The sequence below is a fragment of the Accipiter gentilis genome, chromosome 6 (assembly GCF_929443795.1).
Source record: "Accipiter gentilis chromosome 6, bAccGen1.1, whole genome shotgun sequence".
Classification (NCBI taxonomy): domain Eukaryota; kingdom Metazoa; phylum Chordata; class Aves; order Accipitriformes; family Accipitridae; genus Astur; species Astur gentilis.
The window spans coordinates 20066132-20084965 of NC_064885.1; the positions used below are offsets into that span (position 1 = coordinate 20066132).

The following is an 18834-nucleotide window of genomic DNA, read 5'->3' on the forward strand; positions in this document are numbered from 1 at the left end:
AAAATCCTGTTGTATCGCCTGAATTACTGAGTTAGCTTGAGAAACCACTGAGGTGAATTAAGAAACTCGGAGACAGAAAAGAAATCAAGCTTAAATAACATCCACCCCAGTGTTGTACTGGGATTTAGTCTCACAGGAGCTTGCAACTTGAATTCGAGGCAGTTCTTTGAAAGTGCTTGGTTTAGGATCTTGAAAAGGCAAAAAATTTTGGTCTGTCTTTCTAGCCTTAATATCCCTGTTGTGCCTTTGACTATTGCAAGATCTAAGGTCCAGCTGAGTTTATAGACTATATTTCTTGCAATCCTTTCACACAAAGACTAAGCTAAAACAACAGCCAAATGACCCAGCTTTTCTCCCAGTAGTGAACAAGGCATCTGGTGTTTAAATGAGAAGTATGCTACCCTAGAAATCTCTCATCTCCTCCCCAGTTCATTGGCTCTATTGACGGCCCTGCAGCATAGACACATAATGTAAATGGTGTTAGAGATGGAGCCAGAGCAGGCGGTGTGTTTTGATAAAGCAAAGTTCCTAACTATCCAGTGGTGATTGGTTCATGCTGTCCACAGTGAGAAGAACAGTTTGCTCCATTTCTCCGCAGGTGATGATGGCACCATCTGCAAAGTATTTTGTTACTAAATGAAAAATAATGACCTGTTTTGTCATGGTGGGATTTTTTTTTTTTTTCTGCTTGTCTCTATTTATGCCTTTGCTTTCATTGCAAAGGAATAGTGACCTAGTTTTGTGCCCAACATGAAGCCCTGTGGGGATTAGTGCCTGTTCCTGGAAGGAGGTACGCTGGAGCCAGCCCAAGTGGAGCTATTGATATAAGCCTTATGTTGTATGTATGTTTTGTCTCAAGGGTTTTCATGTCAGTACTTGAAAACCATGTTACGCTGGAGTGATGCCATCTGCAACTCCCAAAAGAACAACTAATGACTGTGCCAGTTCCTTCCTGAAATGGTGCAAGAGTACCTGTCCCATCCGCATAAACAAAAGCCTGTGATCCTACCAAACAAAGGTCTCTGGTAGCGTGCAGCCCTGACTACAGAACTCTAGCCTTTTCACCTGTTCAGACAGCAAACAGACCTGGTGTGGGTGACTTTTGGGGCACATGTTGGTTTCCAGGTTCCAGATGCTTTATTTTTCCAAGGCTAACACACCCTCACAACTTGCCCGAGTGCCATATTTGTCGATATGAGATAGCAATAAAGTTCCCTTTCTAGCTTACCTGCAGCAAGAAAGGTAATGTATTGACATGAGATGTGAAAACATACTAGAGTGCTTTTGCTGACACTCGCCCTATAGAGCTAGGTTATATTTTGCCAGTACTTCAAATGGAGCAATTTTAATCTTCTTCTGATTTGATAAAACAGCTTTCCATTCCTTGGAATGGGTTTTTCCAGCCCTGTTCTTTGTTTTTCCAACCCTCCTCTCTGCTTAGCTAACAGTTTGAATTTAGTGCTAGTAGGCAGCCTGTCCTGAAAAAGCAGAAAAGAGCAGGAAATCCAGTACTTCACTGAAAAATGAATTCATAGCAGCTTTGTCATGTTTTAAGAAAACAGAGAATTGCATCCTTGCAAGAGGTGACCTACAGGTGAATTTGCTCAGTTCTGGGACCAGTGGGCAAGAAACCACCAGGGAAATCTTCATTATAAGCAGAGGGTATTTACTCAAGAACTAGTTAAATGGCTTTCTGGAAAAACTGATAAAACTGACATCCCATTTTTCTATTAAAAGGCTCAAGCTTTCCTTAAAAACAAGGAAAGAAAAAACAAGTAGCCTTTTAATGCCAGCTTTTGGTCGCCAAAGCATTCTTTTTTTTCCCCCAATGCATTATATACGTGTTTTAAAAAAAAAACAAAACCAAACAAACAACAAAAAACTTGAAAAAATAGTTCAACATTACCCTGTTATGTCAACATGGTCAGTATTTTTTAGTGCTAGTATGTCCTAAAGGTGACCTCTTGTGTCAACCCCACAAAAAACATAAAAGTCATTTTCACACATGCTCACTCTCACATCTGCATACCAGTTGGCCCACACTTGCTGGAGGACAGCTAGGTGTTAGATACTTTTGGTTCCTTAATGGAGTGCTTCCCATGGAGTCTGATGATGAATGTGATGCACAGCACAAGTGCAAGAGATTCCCATACTGCTCCTATCAAAAAAGTTTCACAGACATCAGGTTGGGAACAGAGCTGCGCTTTGTTCCCCCTGTGCTGTTCAGTCATCCAATGTGTTTTTCTGGTTGAAGTGTTTTTAAGAGCCATTGAGGGATTCTGCAGCTGTGTTATGTAAAAGAGTTTTAAAGAGCAATCTGCTTCTCTCACTTAACCTTCCCCTATGCCCCAACCCCCTGGTGCTGATTTTGTGGCCATAGTGATTCCCCTTTAGAAAGGGTTATTTAGTGATATAGTTAAAACACATGCAATAAATTTTAAAGTTCTCTGGGATAGTACCTAGCTTTTGTCATTCCCTTCTTCTCATTATCTCATATGTGTTCATTTTGTTTCACTTGCTTAGAGCAAACTTTGTGTTACAGTGTATTGGGAGGACAAGGTGTGAAGTGGGGTTTCTAAGCACTGAGTGCTAGAGGCTCCATGCCCTGGTCATATTTTTGCTGTGCTTGGTATGTTGTTATAAGTGGTGCCCCTGCAGCTTCAGTGGGATCTGGTGGTGGTCTCTTTCTAGCCCTGTGTGTTGTGCAGACTTGCCATATACTGTGAAGAAGGCACTTTCTTCTCACGAGATATCTGCATTTCAGTGGCCTGTGGAGTTGGTGACTCCCCTGTGGAAAGAGGGGTGCCATCAGGTCTGAGTGGTCCTGTGGTGAATTGCTTGATGTAAACACAAAGATGGCATAATTCAGTGGCCACAACTGGGGAGCCTTGGTGATTTTGTATGTGCATATGTGTGTGTGGGAAGAATGGGATGGCATATCTAAGTCATCACTCCCAGAAAAATGTGGCTACAGGATGACTTTTCATTTGGCTGGAGATGCAGGCAGGGAGGCAGCGTATGTGAAAATTTTACATTTTTTTTTTTGCCCATCTCCTTTCCCTCCCCACTCCCCATTCTGTGCCAGCTCTGTACTTGATGCATAGGGAAAAAGGTAGAAACAGCACTGAATTCAAGTGGGAATGCTCTATTCTTTTATGTGGCATCAAAGATACAATGCAATTTGAGAAGGTTATCTGGGGTTTTCCCTGCTCTTGTTTTGCTGTCAGACTCCAGGTTGCTGTAACTCAGCATAGGTTTCATTTTGGAGCCAGTTGGAGGTCTGGTGGGCATAATTGTGTTGCTGCCTGTCAATTCTTAATTTGCATCAATATGAAAGAGAGAGGCATGTCCACTGTGTTGTGAAACTTGGAAAGTGCTAGAGAAACAAGACATCCCTCTGAAAGTCAAGGTTGCACAAAGCCTCTGTTCACTTTTTTTTTTTAAAGGGTAGCTTTCCTCACTTGTGCCAGATGATTTGGCTCTTCTTCACCATTCTTGCTTCTGCATAACGCTTGGATCAGCTTTTCAGTGGGCAGCGCTTTTTGTCAGGACTGTCAAGAGGTGATCTCCACAGCAGGATGGATTTTCTGTCTTCCTCTGGCTGTCTTGCTGGCTGGCTGTGTGCTTTTCTCCTGTGCATTTTGTCCACTCATCTTTGTGTTTTCCCGTACTTTTTCTTATCTTCCCCAGTTCTAGCTCTTTCTGCCTGTTGTTGGACAATCTTTTGTTCGCTTTTTGCCAAGCTCCATTCTTTTAACTAAGAAAGTTCAGAAAGTGGATCTGGTTCTCAAATACACACAGGAGACATCAAATTTATAATGGGTGCCAAAAATACACTTTCATCATGACACTTTGAAGATGTTTATTTCAATTTGCTTAAAAAGTACCTAGCTCAAATCCTGCGTGTGTATACAAACTTAACAGCAAAATTAGTAAATGTGCCCCATAATTTAAGATTTGTTTGCTCAGGATTAGATCTTGTATAGACTTGCGGCTAGCTTCTCTGTTGAAGAGCTTGTATCAGCTCAGGTTTATTTTTAATTTGTCATCTTACAAGCTTCTCATTATGACAGTAGGTGAGCATCTCGCAGGCGGTCAGATAAGAAGTGCTCTTATCCCTGTTTAGGAGGTAAGTGACCTGATGATGGTCACTTAAGCATGGAGGTTTGTGGCAGACCTTGTACTTCAGTTCTAGCTCCTGATGTGGGCTTGGGAGCTAGCAAGTGTGAACTGCGCTGGCAGTTGGTAGCCTCGTGTTTCACCATGGGAATAACAGAGCACATGTGAATACACAGAGTGCATGCTGCAGTCTCTCAGGGTTTTATCAGGAATGACAGGACTCTACTCCCTGCCGCAGGCACTGTTGTCACCCAGCTTGGCGAAGTGAGATGTATATGAAGAAGGGAAATACCTCAGTCTGTGAAATGATCTACAGCTCAGGGGATGGTTCCAAGGCCAAAACCCAAGGGTTTCAGTCCCAGTTCTTTCCCTGTCAGCAGTTAGTATTTCAGTGCACTTCAGCAGCTGTATGACTGTGGAGGGCTTCGTGCTGCAACCCTGGGGTGCAGCCATGGCTCACACAGAGCTTCCCCAAGGTCGCTTCAGGCAGAGCTGGAAGCAAGCCCTCGATGTACAACAGCCACAAGTATCCAACCCCAGGCTTTGAGAAGGAAAAGAGAAAGCTACTTTGGTCCCCTGTGTCATCCCGAGTCATTCTGTAGCAGCCAGACCAGATAAGAGTTTTATGACTCTGCCTTTCTTCTCTGTCAAGTACTTTGTCTCTCTGGAGTTTGCATTCCTGGAGTTCATTAACTGTGTGTCTGCAAGTATTTGATTTTCCCTCTTTGATTTCTTCAGGAGGAGGAGGAACCAAGATCCTAGCGTTCCTGTAGTCCTGGCAGTATATATATGGATTCCTCTAGTGCTTGTTTTCTGCTGTTACTGTAGTTGGATTAATTAGATGAGATCTCTGACATAGGTCTCCAAGTGATGTGTTCAAAGTCTGGGGTGGGGAAAGGGTTATGGCTATAAAATTAGAATAAATACTCAGGAGTAAGGGCTGGAATAGCTTTGTGCCACATAACGTACTTGGTAACCTGTTATGTGTGCGGTAGTCTCGCATTCATAAAAGAGATCCCATTTAAAAACAGGGTAGGTAGGTCAGACTTTACATTATCCGTGGCAGGTTTTTCCCCACGTATTTCCGGGAAGAAGACCTATTTCCATGCTCCAGAAAGCCCGCAAAGCAAGCTGCAAGCTGAGGTGTACCAAGTTTTTGGGAGTCTGTAAGCCTTGGGTTTCTAAACCGTGCCAAAAGGCACAATGTCATCTGTAAAAGAATTAAGATTTGGGGTGGTATCTGACTCGCAGTTTTTAACTTTTGGTGGTTATGATGGGTCACCGTAGTCATGAGCTTCATTACAAACTTCTCCCTGTCTTTGCGCTTAGATCCTCTTAATCTGCTTTGTCGTATCTCATAGATGAATTTAATTAGGAAGATTTAATAGGAAATCATTAAGCGATTTCATAGGAAAGCAACATCTTTTCTCTTCCCTACTGCCATAGTTCCCCTCCCTCGGGCTCTTTCCATGCCGTCACTTAACTTCTCCCTTACTCACTCTTCAGGAGAGCAAGCAGTTCTGAAGCAGCAAGATGAACGACCCAACTTTCCCATGGTTCTTTGCATGTCTGAGTGAGTAGTCCAAAAGACACAATCTCTGATAAATTTTGCTGTTTTTTTTTTTTTTTTTGGGGGGGGGGGGGAGGGGGGGGAGACTGTGGTGGCAGTGGTGTTGGATTTCTGATGTCTAGTAAGGTGCAAGCTCACACAAGTGCTGCAGCTGAGGCAGGGGCAGATTCCCTCTCCTTTTTCCAAAGATAACAACAACTGCTCCCAGAACACTCAGAGGAGTGATCTTTGGGTCCTCTATCTGTTGTGAAACGTGTCAGATACTGGCCAAAGGCCTGCCAGCTCATTTGGGGGGACACACACGGGCATTATCTTGACACACAGGTGATCACAGATGCCTCGGTTCTGTGGGAAGCCGTCTAAAACACGGCTGGCGGAGCTGCAGAGCACCAGTTTCAGGAGCTGGCAGGCTGCTGCTGTAGGAACTGAACTCCAAAGCTGAGAATCTGTAGTTGAAAATCGCCTCTCTTCCCACATCTGCCCTTGAAGGGGCGCGTTTAGCCTCCCCAGGACCTCGGTGGGATTCCCAGGCTCTCAATTAAGATGCTTTCTGCTCACCGGTCTGGCGAAGAGTTTTTTCAAGTCAAGTCTTCTGTGTGGTTGTTTTCCCACCAAATTTGGGGAAACTCGGGGTCTTCAGGTTCAGCACCTGCACCACGACGCAGACACAGACGGGTTTAACGCCCGTTTTCACTGCGTCCTTCCCGCAGGACGGCGTTCGACGCCCCGAGAGCCCCAGCCGTCCGTGCTCCAAGGCCGGTTTGAAACCTGCCCGGGCAGGGGCTGTCCGCGCCGCCGCCGCCGCCGCCGCCGCCGCCGGGACCTCCCGTCGCAGAGGCGGGGCGGCGATGCTCCTCGCCCTCGGGCTGCTCCGGGGGCCGGGCCGGAGGGAGACCCCGCAGGGAGACCCCGCAGGGAGACCGGCTCTGCCCCGCAGCGCCCGCGCCCGCGCCCGTGCCGCCCTCCGTTCGGCTCGGGGCCGGGCCGGACCCGGCCGGCGGTCGGCGGCGGCGCTCGGCGCTGCGCAGCGCCGGCGGCGGGGGCGGAGCCGGGGCCCGGGGCGGGGGGCTGCGCCCTGCGCGGGATTGGCGCCGGGCGGCGTGATGCCACGTCCGGCGGGGGAAGCCCTGCCTCGCTCGGGAGCCTCCCCTGCCGCCCGGCTCGGCGCGCAGGTGGAGCGGTGCCGGCGCACGCACGGACCGAGCCGCCCAGCCCAGCCCAGCCCAGCCCAGCCACGCCGCGGGAGCAGCCCCGCTGCCCGTCCCGCTCCGCTCCGCCCGGCTCGGCGGCGCCGCAGCCGGCAGCATCGCGGCGGGACTGCCCGGGGATGCAGCCGCGCTAAGAACAAAAGCCCTCTACGCGGTCACGCTCCGGGGCTTTGAAGCGGCCCGGCCCGGCCCGGCCCGGCCCGGCCAAACTTGGATCTCTGCCCCCTCCGCCGAGCCGCGGCGGGCGTCCGGATTGAACTCTCCGGCGCCTTCCCCGCACGCCGCTGCAGCGCCTGAGACCCGGGGTTCCCCCGCCTGCCGCCCTCGCCCGCTGCGCGCCGTCCCGCCGAGGCTGCCCGGGGAGGGGGGCCGCACCCCGCGCCGCCCGGCACGGCACCGCGCCGCCCCGGGGACCCCGGCCGCCTCCCCGCCGCGGGACCTTGGCTTTGCCCTTCGCACGGCAGGTGGCGGGGCCAGCGGAGAAGGATGCGTTTCTTCCCGTGGGGATTTTGGCTGCTGTGTGTCGCCTCCGCCCCGGCTCGCGGTGACAGCGGCAGCAAGGCGAGGAGCTGCGCCGAGGTCCGGCTGTATGGGGCCAAGGGCTTCAGCCTCAGCGGCGTGCCCCAGGCCGAGATCTCCGGTGAGTCCGGCGGAGCGGGGCAGGGCGGTGGGGAGGCGGCCGAAAGTGCTGAGCCCCTGGGCCGGAGCAGCCCGCGGGGCCGCCGCCTTCGGGGGGGGGGGGGGGTGGTGGTGGTGCCGCGGGGCGGGGGGTGCGCTGCCGACCCGCCGCTGGAGTTTGTCTGGGGCCGTGGGCGGCGGGAGGTCGGAGCCGAGAGGTTTCCCCGAGGGCCGAGCACCCCCTCGCCCCTTGCGGCACCCCTCCTAGCCGCTGCCCGCGCTGGAAGGGTCTCGCTCCAGCGGTGGCGATGCGAAGGAAGCTGGGAGAGAGGGGGTGATCGCACCAAGTGTTCGGTTGTCTTTTTTTTTTCTTTTTCTTTCTTTCTTTTTTTTCCCCTCCTCATTGTCTCGTTTCTTCTGTTTTGAGCGCAATTGAAACGGTTTTAGGGTTTCGGTTCAGAAATCGGGATGATCAGACTGTAATGGGTTTTGGTGTTGGAGCTGGAAAATGCCGCAAGGTTACCAGAGAGAAGAATTGATTTCTCTTAATCTTCTTTTGGATGCGAAACAAACTGATAAATGGCATTTGTCACTTGTTAAAAATGAAGCAGGAGTAAAATGACCCAGTGTCAAGCTTGTAAAGCGTAGAGGAAACCTGAGCAACCTACATCAGAGTGTGTCCTCTTGCCTTCATTCTGGTTTTGGACAAATCTTGGTTGGTTTCCTCCTTTTTGCAGAAAACCACTGAAATACCAAAGAATATTCAAGGTCTGGTTTATGTTGGGCTGTTTGTTTTTTCTTTTTCTGTTTTTTTTTTTTTTCCTGAAAGCTTGACGGAAATGTGCTGAGGTGTTGGGTTTTTGTTGTTTGTTTGTTTGTTTTAATTCTTGTCTAAGTTTTGATACAGCAACTCGTGACCCATATCCGAGAGCTTTCTCCTCGCTTGTGGGAGCTTCTTCCTTCAGACAAAGCATAAAACATGCAGGCGTACGTGCCAAAGCCAACCTACAGGGACATCCCGGTAAAATTGCAGTTTGTAGTTCACACCTAAGCTACAGAATGCCTTATGTTGAATATTTCATTGTGTAGTTTTCCAGGGAAACCAATTCATTATCTGACCCATGAATGGAAAAGGCCGAACATATACATGTCTTATAAATGTGAACAAATTAATACTTTCTTTGTCAAGTTGCAACCAAGAGTAGATTTCCAAAATAAAATGAGCAGTCCCTGAAGTTAAACAGTGGGGAATTTCAAAATCATTTGAACATCACTATTAATAGAATAGGAATTCAGTTGAGCAAGAAAGTGGCTTTTTATAAATTTGCATCTAATTATTACAAGTGTGAATACATTAGCAGTCATGTTTCAAGTGGAAAGTTCTTGGAAGACTAAATGTTTACAAATACTCGTGGAGATGGCTACAGCATTGTATGCAGGGATAGTACCACAGGGGCAGTCATTCAGGATTACATGAACTGCAGTTACAAGTATCACGTATCACAGGTTAGCAGCAAGTAAAAGCATCTTGTGCCTACAAATTGTTGAGGTCCAAAAAGTGACAGAGGACACAAAGATTTCTATGAACCAGGAGTTTTGTTTCCTACTGTTTTTTGCTACGAGCGTGTATGCTGGCAGCCTTAAGCAACAGTAGCTAAAATTACGGTATCAAACAGGGCATCTCTAGCTGTTACTGTAAACAGGGAAGCTCTATAGATAAATGCTATAAAAAAACTTGAGGACTACCGCATGGAAAGTAATATGAAGAAGTGCCCGGGGGAAGAAGGTTCCACGCATAATGATATTATTAGCCTGGTATTTAAAATGGCTAACGGACTTAATGATTTTCATTGGTAATTTTCATGTGTACCTTCTGACTGCTACATATTCAGGAATGCCCTTTTCTATTGCTGCAGTACTTGTCCAGTACAGTGAAAACATTGACGTACGTTAATACTAACCTCAGAAATGTTCCTAATAAAGTATAGTGTTGTGTATCGTGCATGCTTCTTAGCAGTTGTGCAGGTTAGTGCAGAAGTTGTCGCCGGTTTTGTTGTCTCCAAAAAGAAGAGTCTTTGCGACCTTTCTGCAGTATCCCCACATGTAGTAAGTACAGGATTGTGCAGTTTATAATTCCACATTTTGTCGAAATACTCAGTCATCGCTTAAGGCTAGTTTCAACAGCATTAGTTCAGCTTCCTGACCATGGGGGTTGTAATCTGTATGTGGGAGCCTTGTCAGGTTACACCTGATTGACACCTGTAAATGCATACACATCAACATATGACAACTTTTGGCTAAGTTAAAAAATGCTGGACCTGTGCTGAGGTTTCCTGATGGTGGCCTTCTCCATGTTGTCAGAGAGGTTCAAGAGCTACCCCAAGAACCATGTTTTTGTCTTATTTCCGAAGCATCCAGAGGCAAAAGCCCTTCACTTTCTCCCTCTCCAAGGGGATCTTGCTGTTCCTTCTCTTTCCATTGCTTGCCCTGAAGCAAAGGGGAAGATGCATTTCTTAGCCCTACAGCTTTGTCCCCGAAGCAGTGCTGCCATGCTGCGCTGACCTTGCTCCTGTCTGCTTTGAACTGGCTCCAGGCGCTGCCATCACACCAGCCCGGCACCAGGAGCCAAACCACATGCTGCTTTGCACCCCCAGAACTTGACTTCAAAAGGCGTTTAGTAAGCTCCCATGATGCAGGCTCTGACTCAGGCTGAGATGGCTGCGTTTATGTTGGTTTTAGAACACTTATTGCACACTTTACACCTTCTAATCTGTATTCTTTGTTATGATTTAAGAGGACTATGAGTCATATAAAGTCTCCACAGCTCACCAGAAGGTAGTCCCTGCTTATGACTGTACAGAGCAGTTAGAGATGCAGTCGCACAGTTATTAGCTGGCTAATAGATAAGGATCTGATTTGGGGATAGACTCTTGGCTTACCATGAACCACCTAGACAGGGGTTCCTGGTTTTTTTTTGCTAATGTTGTACAATGCCTTTAACATGTCTAAGCACTTTAAATGTGTCAGGTGCTGTTATTAAGTGTGTTTAGGGAATACACAAGGTGTTATATCTCGCTACTTTGAAGTCAATGGCAAAACTCCCAAACATGAAAGAAGCGTCTGCTCATCTTAGTAATCCTGACAGACAGACGTGCACCCAGAGCGAAGATCTGCCTAGAAGAAAGTTTCTAACGCTGGCGGAAATGCTCCCTACCCCTCGGGTTTGGGAAAGTTATGACACTTGCTTCCATGAGATGCACTAACTTGAGCAAAGTTTTCCTGTGTATTGGAGAGTGTTCCCGCTCACCGGCTGGATGACCTGCACCCCCTTTCTGGGATTGCTACAAAATATGGGCAGTTTGAGAGCTTCCAGTTCTGCTTCTGCTTCCTCTCGAGTCTTCTGGAGGTAGCAAGACTCAATTCCTACTTTCTCATGTTCTTGCTAACCCAGCCACCATCACCCCATCACAGGTCCCCTACTCTGGTGACTGAGGAAAGGGGGTGCCCTGCCCTAGGTGTGCTGCTTAGTGCCTGCACTGAGGGCTGGCCTTCTTGGGCTCACAGCGTGGTTTGTGACGAAAGATGGTGAGCCTGTGGCAGAAAACACTGTGCTTTAGGGAGGATATCCAGCTTTCTCTGCTGACTTGATGGGGTGGTTTAGGATTACTGATGTTGGATGGATGACTGCTCCCCAGTGTCTGGAGCAGAGGTAGTTCTCTCTTGTACTGGAGAAGACTTGAGATTTGTGAATCAACATGGATGTGCTTGGACCTTGCTCACTGTTTGGGCTAGGCTTTTGCTTTGGTTGGTCTGTTTAATCCTTCCTAGACTTGGCTCGCTGCTGGGTTGAGCTTGTTGACATGGGCGATGGGTGTAACGCAGCGAAAGAAGAGGAGGGCACAGAAAAAAGCCACCTGGACTTTGCCAGGCCATATTGCTGCCCATCCAGTCATAATATCTCATGCATATGCTTCCGTGGTTCCTCAGCTGAAAGGAGTCGGAACAGTTTTTTTAATCTTTTGGTGCTTTTACGCTGCCTAATTTGGTTTTGTAATGAAAACATTGTCAAGTGTATGTGTTAGAGCCATTTGGAGGAGTGTTAGCTAAGCAGAGAACAGGTCTGGCTACAGGATGGGACTTGACGAGGCTCCTAGAGTATGAAGAGGGTAATGAAACCCAGTATTGGAAGGCATTTTAACTCCTTACAGAAGGCATAAATGCAAAGATGGGCAAACCTGCATCTGTGGTATGAAAAATAAAATCACCTTGGGCTTCTCCACTTCCAAGGAAAGATCTTTACCCCTTAATTGAAAGGGGACACTCTGCTGCTCCAGCACTTTTTGGGGTGGTTGTTACATTTGGTTTGTAGTTACTCAAGGCAGACGGGATTTCTCAAGGTTAGCTGCTATATGCTGAACTCCTGAACGCAATATCAACCCGTTTATGCTAATGAACTTGTTAGGGGCAAATTGGAATGGCCTTTGTAGCCTGCTTGGTTTAGAATGCGATTTCTGATGAGGCAAAACACAAGGAATTGTGCTTTCTCCTCCATCTGGCAAGTATATTGGTGCGAATGTTAGAGGAGGCCATGCCTGAACTGTGTATCTCCATTTCTGTTTAACTTAAAATATACATAGAAATTTACATATTTTACACTTTGTGATTGTTTTGTTAATTTGTGACTGCAGAATGTGTGCATACAAAACAATTATGAAAATTAGATTTATGGAAAAAAAATGGGCTCCCTCTAGCGGTTAGTTACAGCGCCGGCTTGGAGTCTCGGAGGAGTCTGTGTCTTTGCAGACCCAGTGCTTACCTAAGCTATGTCTGAAATCTGGAAAGCTTTATACTTAGATATTCTTTAGTGTTTTGTGGTGTTGACATTATTTTTAAGAGAATCTGCCTTTCTGTCACTGTGATTTGGATGACTAAGCTCTCACCACATAATTATCCTTACAAGCTGTGTCTGACAAAACTATTTCAACAGCTTCTTTTGTTGGTGAAGCAAAAGCCTGGTATTTTCTTTTCAAAAAAAATTTGCGTGCATGTATAGCTGGAGACACCCACCACTGTGTGAAGCTGTAGAGCTCACCTCATCTCTCCTTTTTCTGTTCTGGCCCTGTAAGTGCCCTGCTTTGTTTAAGAACACACATCAGTCAGTCTCTGGATACGCTGGATGGGTTTGATAGGGATGTGTGGCTTTTGGCAGGGGTTGTGAAACAGTCGGTTTAATGTTCTACTGCTTTTTCAGTACAATTGTCTCACAATGAGGGGACTGGATAGATATATTCCTCTCGGTAATTTCAATAATTAAGTGTGTTTTGACTTAACCAAAGGCGGAGAGGGAGCTGCTAACTTGATTATCAAAAATGTGTATTTAGAGCCAGAAGTTTTATTTTCCTCACAGGTCACAACAATGATAACTGAAAACAGAGGCTGTGGAGCACCTGCCCATCAGTAGCAGTTGAGCACAAGCTCTGCACCCTACCCACCACTGCCCATTGGACTAGGGAGGGGGAGTTAAGTACCGTCGATTTTTATTGCAGCATCAAATTGCGTTAGGCATGGTATGGAAAGTGAAGGCAGGATAAAAGGATGGCACCAGCCTCAGAGGGCTGTTGGTCTGAGCAATAATCTTGACCCTGCTCTCTGCAGTAGTCTCAGCACTGTGCGGCTGGGGCTAGTGCGGCAGTTTTGGTTTCCTGGCAGCAGCTCGGGTGTTCCTGTTGCTTGTTTTGTGGGATTGAGGAGCAGGGTAGGTAGGAGGGCGATTGGCAGGGGTCAGTAGCATGGGGAGAACTTTTGTATCTGCTTTCAGTGTTCAGCTGGAAATACTGGCCGGGAATTTCAGGGGAAAACCAGGGAAATGGAGATTCCAATTCTGTGGGAATTCGCAGGCTTCCTTGGGGGAAACAGCTTTAATTTCTGTTTGCTGTCCTGGCCCCTGCTGAACACAACATATTTTTATATGTTGGGTTTCCTTCTTTGTCCCATGAGGTGCTTTTGTGTACATCTAGCGGGCAGGTAGCCTTACAGAGGAGATAGTGTCAAGACAGCATGCTGCGCTGGCCATACAGTTAGCTCTGCCTAACTTCTCTAACAGGGTATACGTTACCTCCAAATGCGATTGCTTGCTTTCCCACAAGCAGGAAATCAGCAAGCAGCTTCCAAGATGGTATGTGCACGTGTTGCTCCTGCTCAGAGAAGCAGTAACAAAAGCCTCCGCAGAGAGTTGTCTTCAGTGAGGCATCCCGTCCTGCAACGGCAGGGCGTCTGCTGCCAGAAGCGCAGCCAGCTCCCCGGACTCGGTGTGCTGCGCAGCTGCTGCCTGTAACAGCAGGGCTTGGCTCTAACTGCCTTTGATACGTGCAGAGGTCCTCCCATATCACCCTGAATCCTCTGCACTGCAGCAGGCACGTAGCAAACATGTAGAGTCACCTTTTTGGCTTTTCCCATGGAAAAGCATCTCCTTATTCAAGTGTTAATTCAGGAAGGAGTTGGACTTGCTACTTCTGGTTGCGTGACAGTAAAGCTGAGGAAGGTGCTTGATGTTGACTTTCATCTGCCCCTTCTGAACATTCTGCATAGATTGAGTGTTTCTGAAAATCCTAAGCAAGTCCCTCCTTGTTTCTGCCTGTACAAGTTGGGTCAGAGTTGGGCCATCTTTTTCAATGCTTCTCCAAATACTTACTAGTAGGCACAGCTGTGAGAAGGAAGGAGAGGTTCAGTGGGCAACTTCATGGGGCAGACACACCACCTGCTCAGGTGGTGGCCTGGAGCAAGTCTGTACAGAGTCTCTTCATCTTTAAACCTCCCTGGAAGAAGTCACATTCTTGCTTTCCTGTGTGTGGGACGAGGATTGACAGTGTCTTCCTGAGAGCTGTGAGGATAACTGCCCCATCGTGATGGGGAGAGACCTAGGGAAGGGAGACCCTAAGGCTTGCAGGAACCCTCGTAGCAGTTGCTTGAAGATTATACCACTGTGTTTTGTAGTTTGTTTGCACAAAGTCGCTATGGTTGTCATTGCATTAGGACAACCTCAAAGTTACAAAAAAATAAATAAAATTAAAAACTCTATGAAAGCAGAAATTTTCCTTTTTTCCCCTCTTACCTGTGAAGGACAGACTGCCCTCACCAGTGATGTCTATATACCCTGACACCTTGTTGCTCAGAATATGTTATATCCGTGACAGGTGAAACCTGCCTTTAAGTACCATTTGATTCCCAGGGAATCGGGTTACCTCCGTTGCCAGATTGTTCTGCAAAAAATAATGAAGCTTTAGACTGTAGACATTTAAAATGCTTGTCTATACGTGACAGAGCTGTGAGCTGGGTCGGTCACTTCTTCCCAGTAGTGCATTCCCGTTTTACTTGGAATTCTTCAGATACAAAAACCTCTTTTTTTTTTTTTTTTTTTTTTTTTTTGCCTTACAGTTTGAATAAGCAAAGTGTGCTGTGAGTTATTCACAATGCTCTCGCTCCGAGTTGTAGACAATATACTAGTCACAACTGTGTTGACTGTACAGAGATTATAAAACTAATTTTATTTTTTGTACCTTTTCATACACAGTGCGGCATGAATCAAAAGTACAGAATTACCCAGCTGTTACAAACTCCTATGCTAGCAACATGAGTAAAACAATTTTTTTAATTGCCATGCATTCTTCTGAAGTATTAAAAGAAGAAGAAAACAAAAAAGTTTTACTGTGGTTTCAGGGAGCAACACGATAGTACTTATGCAGACAGTCAATCTCTTATATGACTAAAATGCAAATACGCTATGACAAATAGCTTTGGCTTGCAAAAAATTGGTATTTTATAGGATTGTGAAACTATACTGTATAATTTAGTTGGAGTGTTTCCAGTAGTTTTACCCAAGTCTCTTACCTTTTAGCTGGAGCAGTCGGGCATATTTCTAAAATATGAATATTTTAGGAATTCTTCTAGTTGTAAATTTTGTTGATAAATAAAAATACAATAAAAGCACTGTCAGAAATTAATTTTACATTTTTTAATACAGCTAAAAAGAGGCTATTTCAGTCTCTTCTGCTCTCAGTCCATGTTGTTGCAGTAAAGTTTGCAGCGATTTGATTGTATAATTGATCCTGAAGTGAGGGCCAAGCATAGCATAGAGTGAATTTGGTATGACTGGCAAAGCAGGGCTGCTGTATTAGCACCTCTCGTCTATTCCTGCTGTCTCCCCAGATAAGCCAAATGGTCAACACTGGGTGTTGTAATTACCACGCGGGTCTGGCAGGAGGGAGGTCTGGGTCCTAGTCCCCATCTGGATGCAGGTTTTCGCCATGAAGCTGGAAGAGCCACTTCACTTTTTTCTTTTCAGCAGTTTCCTCTACCATAAACGCTAAATTGGAATGAGAGAGCTTGAATAACTCATGGGAAGTTTGGTTTATTAAACTCTAGTCCCTAGATGTAGGAGTGCCTTAAAAGAGAGCAGTGGTCTTCTCCCCGATGCAGTTGCTAGCTGTGCACAGCTGCATGAGTTTAAAACAGTTGTATAACCAGTTTAGATTTTACAAACATCTGTTTGGCTTTGTGACAGAATACCAAACAAGCCCTGCAACCCCCTGCCCCCCCTGCCTTGCTCCCCTTTCATTTGTGGGAGGTCTCATAGAGGCTTCCATGTTGAGGAGGCTGGTATTTTTATTAGAGAGGCTCTCTAAGGCCAAACCATAGCTAGAGACTCATCTGCTGTGAATTTGAGGAAGGGCTGCACAATAGTGGGAACCCGTGGGTAGAAGTCCCATTGACTCAGCCGCAGGCTCCCCAGGGCCTGTGCCCCATCCTGTCTGATGGTGGTAGGATGTAGCAATGTCCCAACTGCTTGTGCTTTGCGGTGTTGCTGCGGAGGAGAGATTGGGAAGTGCCTGGGGAGGTCACAGGAGTGTTCCAGTTTGCCTTTTGCCTTTCATCCTAAATCAATTTAAGCCCAGATAAGCAAAAAGTGATACGTTGTTATATAAATATATGTATGAGTCTCTGTCACGTGTCAGGTGGTGGAGTCCCTGCACAGGCTGCAAAAGTAGGGAGACACCCCGTGTTCCTCAGTGCTGCTATGGAGGTACTGTCCTCGGGCCAGCCGTCAGATACTATGTTATGTCTTCCCAGGTGAGCTTGTGCGCGTTTGTCCTCTTTCTAGGCTTTGCATTAAGCTGATTTAGAACAGTGCGTGTTGGACTCGCTGTGTCTTGGGAAGTTGTATTTGATATTATTTGATCAGTTAATAGTAAACAATAACTTAATTATCTCTGCTACGCGTTCACGTTAGGGGCAGAAAAAGTTTGGACGTAGAAAATGTGGCTTAAATTATTCCGTGTGCTAGAGTTTATATGGGGTGATAATATGTGATACCACTTATTAGACACATTAATGCAAGGTGGTCAAAATGATGTTAGACGTGGAGGGTTGGAATTAGTTGTGGGAGAGCAAAGCAGAGTGCTGTAAATTGCTCTTTCGATTAGGTTTACCTGGAAAGTGTTTTACGTGACTAACTGCAGAGTATGAGAAGGGAGCCAAACCACGCTAGAAAAAGGACTTGTTTAGGTAACTGATGTCCAACCTCAGGCATGTGGTGTGCTGGCGGCCTACTCTTTGCTTCTCTCTCCATGAAGTTTCACAGCCACTCCTTGCTGTGTTGACTATAGCTCTCTACAGCTACGTGAAAGGAGGTTGTGGCGAGGTGGGTGTTGATCTCTTTTCCCAGGTAACAAGTGATAGGATGAGAGGAAATGGCCTCAAGTTGCGGCAGGGGAGGTTTAGATTGGATATTAGGAAAAATTTCTTCACTGAAAGGGTAGTCGGGCATTTGAACAGGCTGCCCAGGGAAGTGGTGGAGTCACCATCTCTGGAGGTGTTTAAAAGATGTGTAGGTGTGGCACTTTAGGGATGTGGTTTAGTGGGACTCAGCAGTGTTAGGTTTACGGTTGAACTTGATCTTAAAGGTCTCTTCCAACCTGAATGATCCTATGACTTGTGGCAGGTCTGTTCGGTGCCCAAAATACAAACTTTAGCAGGCGTGTGGTGGATATATACTGGGCTTGTGATGGATGAGAGCACTGTCTGGCCATGCGCCCTGTGTTCACAAGCACACTCGCCTGTCATGCAACTGGATAAGTCCCCTATTGAGTATGATGCGATACCTGTACTTTGATGTAGCATGCACGTTTGCTCTCGCAGTGCGTAAGGAATCATCGGTATGGCTTTAGATGTATCCATAAATGGAGGAATGACTCATCTCAGTCCAAAGCTGGGGCTCCATTGCTTTACTTTCAGTGTTTGTGTAAACATGTCATTTGCATCCAGAAAATTTTCTGTTTGAAAGGGGTGGAGCATACAGCTATGTCTTTTTGAAAAGCTGACTGGTGCTGTTGTATGAAGTAACACCGTAAGAGAGGTTATGATTTATTGCCAAGAAACTGGAAGCAACTCACGGGTTTTCTATATTTTTTTATATATATATGTGTGTGTGCGCCTCTACATGGGGTGGTAGCTCTAGAAGGGGAATTTTGACAAGCAGCTCTTGAGCCCGTGCTCTGGGAGATGCGTTCTTGGCTTTGGCTGGGAGGGCCTGCGGCCTGGTTTGGGCCTGCGGCCTGGTTTGGGCCTGCTTCTTCCTGGTGCTGCTGGTTCAGTCCCAGCTGTGGAGGGGCTGCTCCCACAGCAGCTTGCTTGTACTGCTGTCCGCAGGGGGTGAGATTTCCCTGCCTGAGCTCAGACGTGCAGCAACCTCCCAAGATGAAGGTGAGCAGTTACATACAGAGCCATGCTTGCTTCTGACACGCAACTGGTTTGTCCCATCCTGGACAGCAGCACGGAGGACAGTTTGTTTTGCAATATCCACGTGTACTGCACTGTTCTGTTGTGGGATCACTTAAAGCCCCAAATGTCTCCGTGCCATGCAGATGCCTTTTGTATCAGGATGGCTGCCTGTCACTGAGTGGACTGATTTTGCTGCTCTGGAGGATAGTACGTTCAGGGGAAATCTAAAACAACTGTTGATAGCACTTTTGCAGAACTAATTAAAATTAAATTTTCATTGGTAAATCTTCACAGGTGCGAGCAAATATAAATAAGCAAAGCTCAAGCTGTGACTTTGCTCGTATTAAAATAGAGAAAGAATACCTTCTGACACCGAGCACATTTCAATAGTAAGAAATAGGAAATAATTTCAATAAAAATTTCAAAAAAAATTTCAGTAGGAAAGAAAGCCACTGTTTTTAAATGCAGTATCGTTTTTCCCACTATCCTGGATCAGCTGTCTGGGGGCTTGAGTTTTGTCTTGGTAAGTAACATTGCCGCTAC

The 18834-nt window shown here is 46.7% G+C and overlaps 1 protein-coding gene across 1 annotated transcript in view; it reads left to right on the plus strand.

Annotated features, from left to right (window-relative positions):
* The first annotated feature begins 7493 nt into the window (after positions 1-7493).
* Positions 7494-18834, plus strand: part of LOC126039390 (glypican-1-like) — a 200351-nt gene continuing 189010 nt past the window's right edge. The window contains exon 1 of the mRNA XM_049802470.1: positions 7494-7537. The gene's annotated coding sequence lies outside the window, so the exon portion shown is untranslated. The remainder of the gene's footprint in view (positions 7538-18834) is intronic.